Source organism: Ceratotherium simum, chromosome 25 (genome assembly GCF_057802395.1).
Source record: "Ceratotherium simum simum isolate JZ-2026a chromosome 25, ASM5780239v1, whole genome shotgun sequence".
NCBI classification, from domain to species: Eukaryota; Metazoa; Chordata; class Mammalia; order Perissodactyla; family Rhinocerotidae; genus Ceratotherium; species Ceratotherium simum.
The window spans coordinates 5,048,594-5,068,651 of NC_141924.1; positions in this window are offsets into that span (position 1 = coordinate 5,048,594).

Below are 20,058 nucleotides of genomic sequence, written 5' to 3' on the forward strand. Positions count from 1 at the left end.
CCTCCTAAAGAGCTCTTAAATCCATTCACTTCTTTCCGTTTTTACAGCCTCCACCCCACCCTGAGGCTGACTGACCACAAAACAGGCAGAAGTGCCAAGCTCAGTGTTTCTCAGGACCTGTGACCTCAGTGAGCACAACCACACATGGCCACAAGTGGGTCATCATTTCGTGGCTACAAGGGGCCTGCACGTGGGTGCCACTCAGTCATTGCTACCTAACCTGAGGCCCACGTCCCAGCATGTCATGGTGCTAGAGTATTGGTGTAAACAAGCAAAAGGGGCTTGTTCTGCTCGCCGCACTCCAGTGCCAATCAATTGCAAAGGAGTCAGTGGTTGAGAAAGGAAAGTTTATACAATTAGCTGGCACAATGGGAAGATGGCGGACTAGTGTCCTAAAGAACCATCTTAAAGTCATAGAGAATCTTGAGGCAGCGATATAGGGGAAATGGGCAGGGAAGGAGGGGGTTTGGGGATGTCCACCATCTGGTGTGAAGAACTTCAAGGCCCCTCATTATCTCTTTCTTCTGTCATCCGTGATGGGTACCGACACAGAGTTTTCCTTTCTGGAGGTCAACATGTTCCTGGGGAACTCAGAGAACAAAGTTATCCTTATCATAGCTGGGAGATATACGTAAGCAAGAGTCATAGAACTAGCAGATCATGTATTTTGCAAAAGTGAGAGCTGCTTAATCATCTAGGCTACGTGCAGGCCAGAGTGCATTCTCAGAGACTAGTGAGTCAGGGTCACAGTTACGGTATTGCTTCCTCTCCCTAAGATGGCTTCCCTCATGCTAACTTAAGATCCAGCTGTTACATTGGGAGATTGCACCGGGGACTTGGACATTAGACCCAGCTGCACCGGGGACTTGGACATAGACCCAGTCTGAGGCACTTTTTGCAGCCACGCAAGGCAATTATGCTGCCAATTCAGAGGGAAGTGTTTAGGAATGTAAGAGGTCCCTACTTACGGCTCCTCTCAATTCAGAAAGGCCTCACCTTGGACTACAGAATGCTGTCACCATTAACCCAGACACATTTCCCTTGAGGACCTGCGCTCACCAAGCATCCCCTACAGACGTTTCCTGGGGCGCTTTGCCAAGAATTGAAATGAGTGGAACATCCATAAGATTTACGTGTTCCCATGCTTTCTCCCCAGGCCTCTGCAGGGTCATTTCACACGTGCCTAGGACACCAGCCAACCAGGGGCACTGAACAAGTATGAGCAAAGAACAGGGTAGGTTATGTCATCCAGAATCTTGCACCATCAGATCTGGAAACATGCTATTTTAGTTTCAGCAAATATTAGGTTCATGGTTTGAACTGCCAGTGGGAGCCTAACGGGAAATGGCATGGGAATCAGATGAGGGACCAGAGCTGGGAGATGAGGCTGGTGGGGGGCGGGGAAGAGGAGGACAGGGCCTTCCCCAAACACTCATTACCAGACCCTGCACAGGGTGCCAGGGACACAAGGCTCCCACAGCAGCCAGCACCTGTCTGCTGGGACCCACTGCCAGCTGCAGGAGGTGGACGTGGAGAAGCTGCAAGATGTTCCATGACAGATGTGCGTGGCGGGAAGAGCAGGACCCTGAGGAAGGAAGGAGGGAGGGAGCTGTTCTTCAAAATAGACCCAAACCATTCGATGCTCAAGTAAGTATTGAAAGATGAAGAAGAGGTGCTTGCCAGGCAGACCAGGTGGGGAAGGACAGTCCCGGGGGGACAGGCAGCCCGCGCAAAGATCGGGAAGTACGATGGGGTTTTCAGCATATGGTTGGAGCAGAGCGGGTGTGGGGTCCTGGAGGAGACACGCTGGAGCAGCAGGCAGGAGCCTGATGGGGGGGTGGGGTTGGAGGCCACGCCCACCTGCTCTGATGGGGTACTGAGGGATGCCCAGAAGGGCTGAGCAGAGTGATGGAGTCTGATTCATGTTTTTATTTATTTTTTATTTTTTTTATTTTTTTATTTTTTTATTTTTTTATTGCAGTAACATTGGTTTATAACATTGCAAAAATTTCAGGTGTACATCATTGTACTTCTATTTCTGCATGGACTACATCATGTTCACCACCAAAATACTAATTACAACCCATCACCACACACATGTACCGAATTATCCCTTTCACCCTCCACCCTCCCCCCTTCCCCTCTGGTAACCACCAATCCAATCTCTGTCCCTATGTGTTTGTTTATTGTTGTTATTATCTACTACTTAATGAAGGAAATCATACGGTATTTGACCTTCTCCCTCTGACTTATTTCACTTTGCATTATACCCTCAATGTCCATCCATGTTGTCACAAATGGCTGGATTTAAATGCGTTTCTTATGGCTGAGTAGTATTCCATTGTGTATATATACCACAGCTTCTTTATCCATTCGTCCCTTGATGGGCACTTAGGTTGCTTCCAAGTCTTGGCTATTGTGAATAAGGCTGCAATGAACACAGGGGTGCATGTACCTTTGCAAATTGGTGTTTTCAAGTTCTTTGGATAAATACCCACCAGTGGAATAGCTGGATCATATGGTAGTTCTATCGTTGATTTTTTGAGGAATCTCCATACTGTTTTCCATAGTGGCTGCACCAGTTTGCACTCCCACCAGCAGTGTATGAGAGTTCCCTTCTCTCCACATCCTCTCCAACACATGTTGTTTCCTGTCTTGTTAATTATAGCCATTCTGACAGGCGTGAGGTGACATCTCATTGTAGTTTTGATTTGCATTTCCCTGATAGTTAGTGATTTTGAACATCTTTTCATGTGTCTGTTGGCCATCTGTATATCTTCTTTGGAGAAATGTCTGTTCAGGTCTTTTGCCCATTTTTTAATTGGGTTGGTAGTTTTTGTTGTTGAGATGCATGAGTTCTTTATATATTTTGGAGATTAAGCCCTTATCAGATGTATGGTTTGCAAATATCTTCTCCCAATTGTTAGGTTGTCTTTTCGTTTTGTTGATGGTTTCCTTTGCTGTGCAGAAGCTTTTAGTTTGATGTAGTCCCATTTGTTTATTTTTTCTATTGTTTCTCTTGCCCGGTCAGATGTGGTGTTTGAAAAGATGTTGCTAAGACCGATGTCGAAGAGCGTACTGCCTATGTTTTCTTCTAGAACTTTCACAGTTTCAGGTCTTACATTCAAGTCTTTAATCCATTTGGAGTTAATTTTTGTGTATGGTGTAAGGTAAGGATCTACTTTCATTTTTTTGCATATGGCTATCCAGTTTTCCCAACACCATTTGTTGAAGAGACTTTCTTTTCCCCATTGTATGTTCTTGGCTCCTTTGTCAAAGATTAGCTGTCCATAGATGTGTGGGTTTATTTCTGGGCTTTCGATTCTATTCCATTGATCTGTGTGTCTGTTTTTGTGCCAGTACCATGCTGTTTTGGTTACTATAGCTTTGTAGTATATTTTGATATCAGGGAGTGTGATACCTCCAGCTTTGTTCTTTTTTCTCAGGATTCCTTTAGCTATTCGGGGTCTTTTGTTGTTCCATATGAATTTTAGGATTCTTTGTTCATGTTTTTAAAAGAAGCTCGGCCCCATGGTCCCTGGATTCTCCAATGACAACCTCAGTTTCCTCATCTGTTAAATGGGGATAACAGAGCCTAGCTCATAGGGTTGTTATTCAGATTAAGCAAGTTACTACAACTAGAAGTGCTGAGAACAGTGCCCAGCGCATAGCAAGTGCTCTATCAATATGATCTATTTTATCATCGTGTCACAGTTATCACTTGTCAGGCCCTGAAGCTGATTGCAGATTCTGAGAAACTGGTCTGTGTCCCTGTGATTGATAGTCTCCCCGCTGAGGGGAGTCAGGACTAGCACAGCGGGAGGCTGTTTACTGCACTCGAATTCCAGGCCGAGGGTTGAATGCGGCCTGGACGCTGCCCACTGCAAGCCGGCCAAGCCGTGTGCGTGGGCGAGGGACCACACCCATCTAGAGAGCCGGTGCCTAAGTCCAATTTGCCTAGCCTTGCATTGGGAGAGCGGGTTAGGGGGCTTTTCCCAATTCACACTGAAGTCCTGGGGCCCCCGGGAGCAGTGAAGGGGACTCACTGTCACCTCCATTTTTGGTGAGAGCTGGAAGTTAAGCAGACTTCTTGGAGGGGTGTTGGAGGGGGGTGGGTGGGGTGAATTAGGAGGGAGGTCCGCCCCCTCGAGCCCCCAGGTCAGGGTCCCTTCAATGGAACACACTTCCTGAAGCAGTTAGGTGCCCCACGCAATTCCACGTTAAATTAAAATCTGCAGAACTTCGGAAGCAGGTGTCCCACAGGTATGTCCTCCAGCTCTAATCCGAGCATCATGTTCAACACAGAGCTTAGATAAACCTGGATTCAGATCTCCCCGGCCTCTGTGGCTGTGGCTTGAGCTCTGAGGCTGGGTTTTCTCATTTAGAACATGGTCTGATGATAACACACACACAGCCGACAAGAGCCCAACAGGAACAAATGTGTGATGGCCACTAGCACGGTGCCTGGCACAGAGCAGACGCCCCAGAAATACCAGACTCTCCGTCCAAGGTGGGGAAAACATGCACGAACACTTTCCACTGACACCTAAAATACGTTAGAAGGTCGGATTTGGGCCAGAGGTTTATTTTAATTAGCTAGCAGCAGGAAAAGTTGATTCAGGAATGTGCTTGATGATTTCTCCAGGTGGTAGGAAAAAATGTTAAATGACAAAAACAAACCGAGAAACATACTTGAGAAAGAGAAGAGAGAGAGAGCATCCTGTTAATAGCACTGCCTAAATATAGCAAAGTGTATTTTTGTAAATGGCGAAAACGGTGCCCAAGCCGTGGAAGAAAATACTGCTTCTTCAGTTTTCCATCTAGCAATTTCTTGAATCAAGGTGGCCAGCCACGTCTGAAAGTGTCCAGCGGAGGGAGTGGCAGCCCCATAAACCTGGGTGCTGGGTGCCGTCCAGCGCAGAGGGACAAGGCTTAACCATTTTCTAACGCTCCCCATACAATCCAATATAGTGGCCCAACTGCAAGCTCTCGCTCTTTCCCACCTCCACGGGGCTTTTCCAGTCTGCATTTTAAAAGCAAAAGATGAACACGGCTCCACACAGGGCCGGCAGAGGCAGAATTTGGTCAAAGAGCTGTGCAAACAGACGCGAGGCCCTGAGCCCCCCGAGCCCCTAATTGAGAACAGGTTAGTGGAGGCGTCCGCGGGGAGTCAGCCATGTGGTCTCTGACAGCGGCCTTCCCCACCGAATTCTTTCGTCCTGATTTCGACATAAACCATAACAACACCATGCAGAACCAATTAAGCTGTGCTCCGCAGAGCAGGCGGTGACTCCAGTCAGGGTGGCTGGAAGTGGGCGCTGTAGGACGGCCTCCTCTGTGCGTGGGGCCACCCCACTGTCAGTGCTGTGATCCGCCTGTGCCCAGAGCCCACGACCGCCTTCCCAAAGGAAAACCACACATCACTCATCCTGAGTCTGCTGAAACATTTGAGCGTTTCGTGGGTGTTCAACAAATTGTTGACCACAGAGCTGACCGCTCGTAGGGAGCAGCAACAGTCTCAGCCGTTTGAAAAGGGCGGGTGCGTCACTTTTTATGTTAAATGAATAAATAGTGAAAACTTCCCATCCCGGGGATATCCATTTACAGCTGCCCAAGGGCCGTTAGTACCGGAATCCGGAAGAGATGCCGCCAGGGAGAGCAGGGTTTGGAGCGGGTGGGAGCCCTTGCTTGTCATCTGATTAAACAGTGCATCCACAGGCTCTTTCAGCAAACATCTGTTGAGTGCCGATGTTGTACCGAGTTTGTCCTGGGCTCTGTGCACCACGGTTCCCTTAGTCTCTGCTCTCCAGGTGCTCGCGGGCTCAGAGCGGGTGGCCGGCTCAGGTCTTTGCCGTAGCAGGGAGACGGCACAGCAAGAGAATCAGCACTGTGCAGTGAGCTGTGCTGGAGCGGGTGTGAATGCAGCACCCGCCATGCTTTACCGCGTGGGTTCAAATCCTGACTCCACCATTGACTGAGTGTGCGACCTTGGGCCGGTGACTTAGCTGACTAGGGCCTCCATTTCTCATCCGCAAATGGGCGTAATCATAGCGTGTAGCTCACAGGTTGTTGCCAGGATTACATGAAATAATCCAAGCAAAACACCCAGGACACAGTAGGGGCTCAGCAAGCATTAGCTATTACTGTGATTCTTCTAGAGATACCACCAAGTTGACAAAACCTGCATCCAGCTCTTGTTAGCTTTCCCCTTGGGTGTCCCAGGGCAGACTGGTAGGGAAGCTGTTTTAGGAAATGGGGACTATGCATTCACTCAGCAAATATTTATTTTCTGGATGCCCTCTGAGAACAAAGCAAAACGAAGCAAATGCATACAAATCTGCTATTCATCAAAGCCCCTTGAGGCTGCAACCGTGGAGATGCTGGCCCAGGCCCAAGCAGCCAGTCCCAGGTGAGGGGTGGTGGGGCCCAGGGTGGTCTCTGTCCCCCCATCTCAATTCCCAAGCACAAAGCCCAGGCGAAAGGCCACTAAGATTTCGAAAGGGGGTGTGGGGGAGCTAGTGGCCTACCTTATCGGTCTAACGCCCTGCTCTGCCCATCCACTGTCCTGCTAATGCTCTGCCAACTTCTCCAGCCCACAGGCATCTGTCCAACTTTTTGGCCTTCTCAAGTCTCAAGGTTCTTCTCAAGCTGGCCCTACCCCTCCCTGGCCCCTCCTTCTGGAAACTCTCCTGTCAGTCATTCCTAACTATCTATCCTCAGAGCCCCACCTGGCAGGGACTGCATCTGGGTCACCTCCGTGTCCCAGGCCCTGCCCAGCACAGGTGCTAGAATCCTGGCACCAGACCATCAGTTCCATTACCAACAACATGGTGGGCAGGAGGAAGGGGCACAGCCCCACCCAGGGTGTTCTGGTCTCAGGGCAGTTCCTAGAAGGTCCCCCCTTGTACTAAATCCTAGATATGAGTTTATATTGTTGTTATTTACATTTTTCTTGGAAGGTGGAGTTCAAGTGGAGAAACTGATGGATTCAGGTTTCAATTCAGTTCTCAAAAAGGGCGGTGGCCAAATGAGATCTGGGTTTTTCCAAGGATCACTTAGGTTGGAGGGTTGGGGCTGTTGGAGGCTGGCAGGCGTGGTCCAGTTGCTGCAGTGGTCCAGACTCTGCAGGGGGATCCCAAACCAGGCTGGGGGCCGGGGCATGGGGAAGAGGGGACCAAATTGGAGGGAGAAGGGCCAGCATTTGATTGATGTGCAGGTGGCAGGGGCGGTGGAGGGGGAAGATTGGGAATGATTCCCAGAATGTCTGCCCAGGACCAGGTGTGCCTTTCATCAATGTGGAATTTGCAGATAGAAGAGCAGGTTTGGGGAAAACGATGAGTTCAGTTTGGACACGTTGAGTTTGAGACGCCTGTGGGACATCCAGGTAGAGATTTCTCGTAGCAGAAAAGGAAGGAGCTCAAGGGAGAGATGGGGGCTGGAGGTTTAATTTGGGTTGTGGGATATTTACTACCCACTGGTGGACGCCCTCACCCCGGACGCTCCATCCCAGTCTCCTCAATGTCTGGATAGAGGAGGGGGCGGAAGATTCGAGTGTTGCAACATCCAGAGGTGATTTATAGGGAAAACGTCTTACGTGTTTGTTTCTCAGTACCGCCTTCCAAGAGGGAATCTAAAACCTCACATTCTGATCCTCAGTGTAATTTCCAGTCATTTCCACCGACAACATTTGGTTCTTATTATCAAAAGATACTCACACAGATGTAGCATTAAAATCTTGGCTTCAATGGATAAAGAAAACAAGATAATCTAAAATATTGTTGCAACCCTCAGACATTTACGATTCCAAGAAATGGCTGTTGGATAACTCCTCTAGAATATCCATTTTCCAATGTGTTTCTGGGTGGAAGAAAGCCAGGGCCCTTGGTAAATTTCAGGCTGTTCATCTGAACTTTCGACCATGAAGGCTCTAGGGGCTTTGGTGGTAAATTCCTGAGGAACAAAGACCTGGGCATTTTCCCGTGGTGTGCCCAGCCAGGCACACAGACGGTGCTCACTAAGGGTTTGTTGACTGAAAAAAAAAAAGCTGAACGCCACATGTCAGGACACACTAGGTTTTCTCATTTGACATTTCCTTCCAAAGATTCCAAGGGCTTATTACAGAGAGAGGTGGCTTCTCTAAGACAGAAATGGAAAAATATTTATATGGAACTAATGATTTGAACTTTAATGGAGAACTTTATCCTTCCCTCTGTCAAACTCTATATTAGTGGTTTGGGGTCCTTTCAAATAACATTATTGGTACAGCATTCTTCACTCATGAGCCCTGGATAGCCCCAAAGTGTATTTTTTACATAATAATAACTGACATTTATGAAGTTCATCCTATGTGCCAAGCACTTTAACGAATTATCTTGTTTAATTCTCACAACTGTTCTGAGACGATGATATGCTTATTACTCCATTTTATAGATGTTGAAACGCCACCTTGGGAAATGTAGGTCATTTCTCTAAGGGCCTTCGGCTAGTGAGAGGCAGAGCTGGTATTTGAGCCTAGGGAATCTGTTCTCGAGTGCTTCTGAGCGCCAGCGGTGAGCCGGGGTGAGTGGGATGGGCTCTTATGTACATCCATCTACTTACTCCTTTTGGTAACCCTGAGAGGTGGGTTGATGTTATGATCCCATTCTACAACTGGGAAAACTGAGCCTCACAAAGGTAGAGCCATTTGTCTGAAGTGACAGAGCCTGAACCCAGGTTCGAGGGACACCAGCGTGCTCCTTTGCCCTCCCGCAGGCCCCAGGACTCCACTTGTCCCTCTGCAGCCCCTGGCCCCCAGCGTTGCATGAGGACTACATGGGCTCCGTCAGACAACAGGTCTCCATCGAGTCCCTGCAGGGGCCCCAGGCTGAGGGGGGATGGCCTCAGTCCTGGGAACGTCCTGGGAACCTCCAGGACCCTCCGGGGCCTCGGTGCAATTATGGCCACACCAGGCGTGGCTTAGAACCCTGAAGAGGAGGCAAAAGAGAATGGACCATGTGCAGCTAATTTCGCATGAAGCAAGCCCAGATCCAAACACCGACGCCTTCCTTTTCACATCTCCCACACCACTCACCTTGTGCACACGGCCACATGAAAGGAATCGAGAGACTGATTCAATTCTATCCCTCTTCTAGGACTTGCTTGCCTAGCAGATTTGAGTCAAGGTCAGGGCAGCCTCTCTCTTTCTCCCCGGGGGGTGCCTCTGTGACCAGCCAGCTCCCTGCCCCACCCACCTGGGCCCAGCATGTGGCTTGCCAACTGGCAGCCCGGGCTCAAAGACTGGGCTCCCCGAAAACAGCTTCAGATCATCCAGGACTCCACCAGCTGCAGGGCGAGCGCCAGACCCTGTTCTTACTCTCTGCCCTCCACCTCCTCGTGTGATCACGGGATCCAGGAGCTGCGGTTGATGGAGTCCCTCTGTGGACCAGGTCCCTGCACGTACACTGCACCGAGTCCCCCCACCAGCCCAGCCAGGCAAGCAGGCTTCTCTCCAGTCTCTCCAGGCAGAGTCCAGAGTGGGCTTGGGGGCCACACAGGCTGGATTCCCATCCTAGCTCAGTACTGCATGGTTTTGAGCAAATCTCTTCACCTCTCTGAGCCTCGGTTTACTCGTCTCATCTGCAAAATGGGTGCAATGCAGGGCTTCTTCATCTTCTCAGGGTCCATAATAGACTCCTGAGAGATCTGTGGTGGCGATTGAGGGGGCCCCGGGAAACGGGATGGGGAAAAGTTACCTCTTCATTTCAACCAACCTATAAGTGAAAGGTAGCCTTTCCTTCCCTTCTGAAGGCACAGAACATTCCAGAGGAGCACCAGCAGCGCCTGTGACCCGTCACTGGTTAATGGCCATCGCTACTTCAAAATTACAGTGGTTATTAGACCCGTCGTCAGGTCTTGCTGCTCAATGCATCAATTTGTCCAAGCCCTTCCTGAAGTCTGTGTCCCGGAAGAGGAAAGGAGGCCTCGGCTGGGGGGGCAGTGGGGTCTGTCTCTGCTCCTCTGCTGCACCAGGTCCCTTATGCACACAGCCCTGCCCACCTGACAGGGTAAACCACCTGTCCCCTGGTGTGTCCCGCACGGAGGAGAGGAGCCATGGGGTCTGGAGAAGGGGTGACTCTTTAATGCCCAGCGCAGGCCCTGCCTGGAGGGCTCAGGCCAACACGTCCTTCCGGAAGATGGTATCAGTTTTTGTAACAGCACCTCCATCCGAACAGTTGCTCAGGCCCCAACCTCGGAGTCACCCTTGACCCCCCTTCACACCGCACATCCAATCTGTCAGCAGGTCTGTTTGCTCCGTCCTCAAACTGGTCCGGAAGCAGATCACCTCTCCCCGCCTCTGCTGCTTCATCTGGGTCCGAGCGACCATCGTCTCCTACTGGATAATTTCCGTGGGCTCCCCGCTGGTCTCCCTGTTTCATCCTGGCTTCCCTACGCCTACTTTCACCATGGCAGACAGGAGAGTCATGTCCACATGCAAGTTAAGTCGCTCCTTGCTCAAAACTCTCCAAAGGCACCAATCTGACTCTGTGTAAAAGTCAAAGTCCTTACAAAGGCCTGGACGGTCGCTGCCTCTCCAGGCTCCCTCCTCCCCTCTGCCTCACTCACTCAGCTCCAGCCACGCTGGCTTCCTCAAACATCCAGGCATCATCCCTCCTCAGGGCCTTTGCATTTGCTGTTCCCTCTGCCTGGAAAGGTTTTTGCCCTCACACCTGCAGGTTCTTATTTCAATGTCTCCTTGCTGAACTCATCCTTGGTGGGGGTGGACACTGTGATATGTGGCCCAGACCCCTCTTCAGGAGTGAAGGACCTGTTCCCCCAGCTGCTGGGAGGCACCCTTGGCTCTCACCCTCTTTGAGGACTGCCTCAGCTGAAGAAAACCGCCCATCCAAGGCCATGCCTCCTTCCAGGGCAGCCTCATCCAGTGACTGCTCGACACGGGGTATAAAGGGCTGATCTGAGCCAATTGTGATGGCTCATCCGTCTCCAGAGCTGCATGTGGGGCTGGCTGAGGCCTTTGTCGGGCCTGCCTCGAGGCTCAACTTCTCCCTCTGGCGATCCTGGTTCTTCCCCTCCTCCCACACACGCTGGCCCCAGCTGCACTCCCTAATGCCCTGTGCACTCATCTCAGCATCAGAGTCTGCTTCCCAGGGAGTTCAAACAGTGACACCAGTCACCCTCCCTACAATGGCAGAACACCCTCCCCAAACACATGCTGGCTAACCCCTTCCTGCCCGCTCGTTAGCACCCATCACCAGCTACACGCACAGATTTACTTGTTCATCGTGTTTATCGTCTGTCGTCCACCAGAACGTAAGCCCCGCAAGCACAGGAGTATGTTTTGTTCTGTGATTCCATTGCCCAGAACAGTATCTGGGGCTTTAATTAGTTGAATGAACGAGTGATTGAACAGCCACGCCATCCTTGACTTGTGGTCCGCAAAATCCTCCAAATCCTTTTCACACACTCTGTCGACTCTGACATTCTGAGTTTGTGTCATTGGTTTGGGGAACCTGATTCCAGATCTCGACAACTCGTCACTGTTCAATTCCAGTTTGCTGCACTCTGGACTGTGTGGTCCTAATTTGGGCTCTAAACACCTGAGGACCTGAGGAGCATAGTTTTTAGAGCTTCCTCCGAGTCACCATTAAAAATGTTGGATAGAACAAAATGGCTCCCACTTTCTTGGTAGCTTTTATGTCTGTTTGAGCTGATCTCATCCATGCATTTATTTACTTGTTTATTTCTGTCCCCCCACAGCCTGCAGTCTTGTTAATTGCTGCAGCCCAGGGCCTAGCACTGCACCCGGCACGTCGTGGGCTCTCATGTGTCGAATGAATGAATGGTTCTCCCCTTGACCGAGTGAGAGCTCTCTGGGACAAAAGCCACGTCCCTGGATGTGACTCAGGTTATGTGGTGCTGGCCTTTTGACTTGGCCTCGCCTAGCTGACCTCATCACCCCAGGAGGTGGGGGTCATGTTCCCCACACCCAGGCCTGGCTGGTCATGCTCTGACACCTTGAGATGCCTCTTGGGTCCCACTGCAGGGTCCTGCTGTCTGGTGCCCCCCATGCCTCACAGAGATTCTGGTCCCTGGACTTCCAGTGCCCTCCTCTGCATCTCCAGAGCCTCTTGGAGCTGGGCCCCAGCTCTCTCCATTATCAACTAAGCCATTATAATGAGGACACACTGTGTCCCTGCACTGTCGCTTCCCCTGGCATCTCCTCAATCATCATACAAACAAGTCCCCAGTGGAGTCATCCCACTTGCTCTCCCGACATGCCCTGTGTACACCTGAACCCTGGGTGGACCGGCTCAGGCTCAGGCAATGAAACTCATGCCACATAGCTCATTATCCCATGCAACAAATATATGTCATGCACTTTTCGAGGCTCCAGGAATAGCAGCGAATGAAGCAAAGTCCCTGCCTCATAGAACATACATTCTAGTGGTGGGGGAGGACCAATAATAAATATACATTTCAGGTAATGAATGCCATGGAGAAAAATACAGCAGGGTAGTAAGAGGGGAGGAGGGGTGCTGCCATTTTAGGTAGGGGTCAGGAAACGGCCACACTGAGAAAGTAACTTTTGAGGTGAGTCCCCAAGGAAGTGATACAGTTGGCCACATGGATATCCAGAAAAAGAGCATTTTAAACTAAGGGAACAGCAAGTGTAAAGGCCCTGAGGCAGGAATGTGCTTGGCATGCTCAACGAAAGCAAGGAAGCAAGCATGATTGGAGTGGAGGGAGGGCAGTAGGGGAGGAGGCCAGAGAGACAGACAGCAGGGAACGAGGTCATACGGGCCTTGAAGGCAACTGGCTTTACTCTGAGTGACTTGGGAGCCATTGGAGGGTTTGAGCAAAAGGACAGACAGTCTGACTTGTATTTTAATTTGATTTCTGTGGCCACTGTGTTGAGAAAGAATGTGCGAGGACAAGGGGAGAAGCAGGGACACCAATGAGGGGGCTTTTATTAATGTGGTAATATTAGTGCAATAATCTAATTATTAATGCAATAATCCAGGCAGGAGGTAAGCGCTTGGACAAGGGGGCAGCCGTAAAGGTGGTAAGCTTGGTCAGATTTTTTACATATTTTGAAGTCTAGCCAACAGGATTTGCTCATGGATTGGATGTGGGATGTGAGAGAGAAAACCCAGGGATGAATCCAATGTTTTTGGCCTGAGCAACTGGAAAAATGGGATTGCCGTTGACTGTGATGAAGACTTTGGAGGAACAGGTTTGGGATAGAGTTCTGTTTGGATCCAGTAATTTTGACTGCCTTGTAGACAGACATCCGAGGGGAGCTATCAAGTAGGCATTTGGTGCTGAGCCTGGAATCCAGGGCAAAGGCCGGGCTAGACAGATACACGAGAGAGCGGTCACCCACCTTCACCACCTGGGGTTCTGCTGGCCATTAGCTTCTGGGCACTCTGTCAGAGGTCAGTCTGTGGGACTTGGGAGTCCACGCCTGGCTCCACCTTTAACTCCAGGACCTTGGGAAAGTTAGTTCTTCTCTCTTAGTCTCAGTTCTTCATCTGGGAAATAAAACCAGCAATAACACCTTATAGATTCATGAAGGTTTTAATCACATAGTGTACGCTATGTCAGCGTTGTGCTGGGCTCAACGAGCAGCAGCTACAGACACTATCATATTTTGCTGGACCTGTTTACTGTTGCTGCAAGCCCACCACCCTGTCCACCTATGGTTATGCTCTGAGCCATATCTGCCTGGCCACAGTGGATGGGACCAGCGATGGGACCTTCATCTATGGCCTGCCCATTTTAAAAGATGACCTGGTCTAATCAAGAATTTTCGTTGGGAATGAGGAGATTGGGCCCATCAGTGGTGGGCCTGGAGCTGAAAGGCCATTCTGGGCCACTTACCACATGAGCAAGCCAAGGACAGAGTGACCTTGAGTGAGAGACTTAATGGTGACTGGCTCCCCTTCTCATCCTGGGAAGGGCCAGATGACTGTCAGTCTTGTCCTCAGGCTCTGTGAGGTCCCCCTCACAGACATCCAGTCAACAAAGGCACATTTGTTGAGCCCAAGAGCCTCAGGGGAACCTTCCAGGGGTGATTAGTTCACGAGTTAGCCTGCTGTGGAGATGGCCCAGCCACTTCTTCCTCCAGTGGACTTTGGAATGTTCTGTCCCCAAGAATTGTGGACAATAGGGTCAGAGTCTCTTCCGGCACTGTTAGAACAAGTGTGTTTGGAAAGCTTTCTAGAACATCTGATAAAAAGAAAAGACCCACTAAATCACAGGCATTCCTTCCGCATACATTCCCACCCATGTCCACATTCTGGGGCCATAACCAGTGCTAGGGATTGGCCAGGGGGCTTTGGATTCATCTTTCATTCGGCAGAAGAAAAGAAGGAAGGCAGATCTACCAGACACAGAATGCGCAAAACTGCCTTTGCCAGGTCTGGGCAGAGGGGTAGCTAGGTTCCAAGATGGGGCAGTGTGAACCAGGGGGCGGGTTGAGCAAGGCTGTGGGGCGATGCCTGGGCCTTCGCTGGGTTGGGGGCAGGCACAGAGCAAGGCCCCTCCCTGCAACTACTTTCTCCATGAAGCTCAGGGTCCTGCTCTCCCCCGCCTTCCTCCAGCTTCTTTTCATCATTGTCTTAACATCATGCAGACACATTACACACGGCTGGAAAGACTCCTGTTTTGGAAATGTACTCAGGAGCATGCGCCATACTCCACCTTCCTCTCTGCTCTGGCCTGTGACCAGGCAAGAAAGATAGGAACCAGTCACCTCCCTGCACTAACACGCCGAGGTGGCTGTCACAGTGGGTCATACCCACAGCCTCCTCCATCCGCCTGGAGAGACCAGAGGCACACACGGAAACAAGATGGTCCGGGGCTCTGGGGCCCTGCGGAGGCGGATGCCTGCGAGGCAGAAACGCCACCTGCTGGTGGACATCGGCATGGCAGACAGCAACCGAGCTCACTCCCCACATATCTGGGCATTTGCTAGCAGGAGTGTCAGGGCCCCTTCTTTTGCTGTCTTGATGGGGGAGCAACGAGTCTTTGGGTTTTTTTCTGTACATTTCCATCCAAAAAATGCCCTTTTGTGGTCAACTCCATCGCCCTGTCCCAGGCAAAGACGATAGAATAGTTTTGCTGAATCTGGACCTTTCACATATATAGGATTGGATTTGTGTTGTCTTCTGGGTCTAATACAATGTTTCTTTCTTTTTTTTTTTAAATATGAGTCAGTTTATTCAAGTAGTTTTTTTTTATATACAGCATTTTATTTTTTACCCCCAAAGCCCCACTAGATAGTTGTATGTCATAGCTGCACATCCTTCTAGTTGCTGTATGTGGGACGCGGCCTCAGCATGGCCGGAGAAGCGGTGCATAGGTGCGCGCCCGGGATCCGAACCCCGGGCCGCCAGCAGCAGAGCGTACGCACCTAACCGCTAAGCCATGGGGCCGGCCCTGATACAATGTTTCTGATTCAACCATTTTTGGGTGCATATTAGTGGTTTGTTTCTTTTTATTAGTGAGTGCTACGGGTTTACCAGGTTTACCGTGTATCTGATCACCTGTTGACAGACATTTTGGTTGATTCCCGTGTTTGGCTGTTATGCATAAAGATGCTATGAACGTTTCTATAAAAGTCTTTTTGTGGACGTATGTTTTCATTTCTCTTGGAATAGCTAGGTCATAGGGTGAATGCATGGTTAACTCTGTGAAACGTTAAATGTATGGCTAAATGTATAGCCAAGGGTATGGTTAACTTTGTGAAACCTGCCTCTTTCCCAGCAATGATGGGCTGAAGTTCCAGGTGCTCTGCATCCTGGTCATCCCTTGGTGTGGTTGGGCTTTTTAATTTTAGCCATTCTGGTGGCTGTGTAGTGGTATCTCGTGTGCTTTTTAAAAATTGAGATATAATTCACATACCATAATATTCATTCTTTTAAAGATTTTATTTATTTATTTTTCCTCCAAAGCCCCAGTAGATAGTTGTATGTCGTAGTTGCACATCCATTCTAGTTGCTGTATGTGGGACGCGGCCTCAGCATGGCCGGAGAAGCGGTGCGTCGGTGCTCGCCCGGGATCCGAACCCGGGCCGCCAGCAGCGGAGCGCGAGCACTTAACCGCTAAGCCACGGGGCCGGCCCTTCATTCTTTTAAAGTGTACAATTCAGTGGTTTTTAATATATTTAGAGCTGTGCAACCATCACTACTACCTAATTTCAGAATACTTTCTTCACTCCAAAAGGAAACCTTGAACCTTTCAGACCCTGGCAAAACACTAATCTGCTTTCTGTCTCTGTAGATTTTCCTATGCTGGACATTTCATAGAAACAGAGTCATATAGTATGTGGCCTTTTGTGTCTGGCTCCTTTCACTTAGCATAATGTTTTCAAGGTTCATCCATGTGGTAGCATTTATCAGTACTGATTCCTTTCTATGGCTGAATAAGATTCTGCTGTATGTATACACATACACATTTTGTTTGTCCATCCACCTGTTGATGGACATTTGGGTTGTTTCCAGCTTTTGGCTATTATGAATAACGCTGATCTGAACATTCGTGAACAAGTTTTTGTGTGCACGTAGGTTTTCACTTCTCTTGGGTACGTACCTAGGAGTGGAATTGCTGGGCCATGTGGTGACTCTGCTCCACAAATTCCAGCATCTCAGCTTCTCCGACTCCGAGGTCTTCCGCCTCAGCTCAGAGACCAGTGCACTGTGCTGGCGTCCCCCCCTCTCCCAGGGGTTGGGATGCCTCCAGCAGGAGGTCCTGGCGGAGAGGACAGCTGAACTTGTTTTCCTTCTCTCGAAGATCAGTCTTGAGCTGCCTGCTGTCCAATGTCTGAAAACAGTTGTTTGTTTAGTTTGTCTAACTTTCTGTTGTTTATAGCAGGAGAGATGGGCCAGTACTAGTTACTCCATCGAGGCTGGAAGCAGAAGACCTATACACTTTAAAAAATGCCTACATATGGGCACGTGTGTGTGGTGATGGATGGTAATTAGTCTTCGGGTGGTGAACATGATGTAGTCTACACAGAAATCAAAATATAATGATGCATACCTGAAATTTATATAATGTTATAAACTACCTCAATAAAAAAATAAAAGGAAAAAAACCCATGTATATGACAACTTTATTATCTAAAGTTCTAGGGAGATTCAAATCTGGATGGTTGTTTCTACAGATAATTACTCACAGTGGCCTGTTTCCTAGTGTGTTTTGTATGTTTGTGTGAGCTTGTCTTTGGTTGAATTTAACTCGGGAGAATCCTAAGGAGTCTAAATTGGGACTGCTTTTGTCCAGAGATTATTTGTGTTAGCTTCTACTAGTACTGTGGAGGCAAATTAATCTGAGAACACTTAAATTTAATTTTCCTGCTGGGGATTTCCCTCACCTCTTTGAAAATGTTGAAACTCTGGGGCTATATAAAAGTGAGAATATGGGTGTGAATTCTCAAGGACCACTATCATCATCATCACTATCACCATCATCATCACGATCATCACCATCAACATCATGATCATCACCATCACCATCAACATCAGCATCACCATCACCGCCATCATCATCACTATCCCAGAGCCACAGGGAAGACTCATTGGTTTCCAGCAGTCTCTCTATCCCACCCTTTCACTAAGGGTGTAGCCATCTTCCAAGGGTCCCAGATTAACGCAGAGGTCTCCGTTTTGATGCTCCTTCTTTTTAAGGGCCTCTCATTTTTCTCCTGATTGTTAATTCCCAAAGCTCTGGGTTCCTGTTATCAGCCTTTGCCACCAGGGCAGCCCTAGCTTCTTTTTTTTTTTTTTGCTGAGAAAGACTCGCCCTGAGCTAACATCCGCTGCCAATCTTCCTCTTTTTGCACGTGAGCTGCCACCACAGCATGGCCACCGACAGACGAGTGGTGTAGGTCTGTGCCCGGGGAACTGAACCCAGGCTGCCGAAGCAGAGGGCAGTGAACTTAACCACTAGGCCACCGGGCCGGCCCGCCAGCTTCTATTTCTTGTTACTGTTCACTATTCTGGTTTCAGTTCACTGTTCCTTCTTGTGTGAGTGTTAACTTCCACGGTTTCATTTGCTCCCTTGTCAGCTCAGCAATGCATATAAAATGCTCTCTGTAATTTATCCAGGATCTAGCTGAGTTGTAGGGGACAGACTTTTTAGGACATTCAATCTGCCATCTAGACCATTCTGTTGGAAGCAGAAATCCTCCACGTCGGTGACTTCATCTGTGGAAAATGGGGACAATGATGCTGACTGCTGAGGGTTGTTGCAAAGAACTGAGATATGTGAAAGGAATGTACTTAGCGTTGTGCTCGGCACGGATGGAGCAGGCACACAACATCCACTGTGATGCGGGAGGCAGACGAAAGCACTAACTGTTCCACAGAGCACTGCTTACTCTTTCGGCAAGCGTATACTGCTAAGTTAGGACAGGTGCCCCGGGCAAGAGCTCCACGTCTGACTGGGGGGTTCACATGCCTGAGCTGGGCTGGCAGTGGGTAGAAGGCCTGAGCAGCGAAGTAGGAGTCAGCATGACCTGGGTTTGCTCTTCTCGTGCTGTGACACTGTGTTACCTCTCAAAACCTCAGTCTCCACATCTGTAAGTCAAGGTGATAAGTAACTGCCTGTCTGTCTCGCAGGGTTGTTGCAAGGATCCAATGGCATCATGTTGGAGAGACTTCTTTGTCTACAGTGACACAGCAGGTAGATGCCAGAGGTTATTAAGGATAGGACTTAGGTAGGGATAGTTGGAGAGATGGAGATGGCTTTCTGAGGGCATGCCCTGTGAATGGTAGGGTGTGTCCAAGAAATGGGGCTGGCTCGTAGCAAGGGTGGCCGGGACACGAGAGGGTTGGGGGGACGTGATGGGAAGAGCCAGGGCTCTGGGCTCAGATCATCTGGGTTTGAAACCAGCTCCCCCATTACCAGCTCTGTGACTTTCAGCAAGTCGGTGACTTCTCTGTGCTTCAGTTTCCTCATCTGTGAAATGGGGATAAATAGCAACCACATGGCTGTTGTGACAAGCTGATATCCCTCTCATGTAATGCACTTTACTGAGTTCCTACCTGGCACATAGTAGGTGTTCAATTAGCAGGAACAATTCCTATGATGGGGGACATTTGAAAGCAGGAGGGATGTGGCACAAGGATCACTGGGCTGTCAAAGATTATGGAGAAGCATTTTACACTGTTTAAATGTGTGACAGAGTATAACCTTGGACATAGTGCTGCAATTTTAATACTTAGAAAACACAACGTCCAGAGAAAAACACTTAGCCGGGGCAACAAGATTCATTAAACATTTTAAAAAATAATTGCATGAAACAATTTCACACCAGACTCTCATGATGAGGGCATATGTTTTCCTCGTAAAAAATGTTCATTAAAAACTCTGGAGTGATGGGCCAGCACCGTGGCTTAGCGGTTAGGTGCTCGCACTCCGCTGCCGGCGGCCCGGGTTTGGATCCCGGGCGTGCACCGACACACTGCTTCTCTGGCCATGCTGAGGCCACGTCCCACATACAGCAACTAGAAGGATGTGCAGCTATGACATACAACTATCCACTGGGGCTTTGGGGGGAAATAAATAAATAAAATCTTTAAAAAAAAAAAAACACTCTGGAGTGAGAATTTTGGGAGAGCAGATAATATGAAAGGGCCAAGTTCTGCATGAAATGGTGTCGGCAAGAGCTGATGAAATTTTTATTTTCCTTTAAGAGCACATTTATCAGAGGGTACAAACTGGTGTACAAGTTATGTACCTAAAGTCTGAACAGGTAAGGAGGCACTGACACATAAAAAATGCTTCCAAATAATTTCTTTAGTCAACCTACTCTTTAGCACAGCCAAAAATGCTGACCCCAGAGTAGTGAGTAGTAATAGTAACATAATTTTGCTAGGTTTTCCTAGAGGAGGGCAGTCCAAAGAAAATAGGCCGAGAAAGATACTAGTAAAAATATTGAGAACTAAAGTTTCTGATGTGTGGAAAGACACACTATTGAACACAAAAACTATGTTGTGCTGCATCCTGCCTATATTACTTCAGTGGTAGACCTGTCCTTGTGGTGAAATGATGACC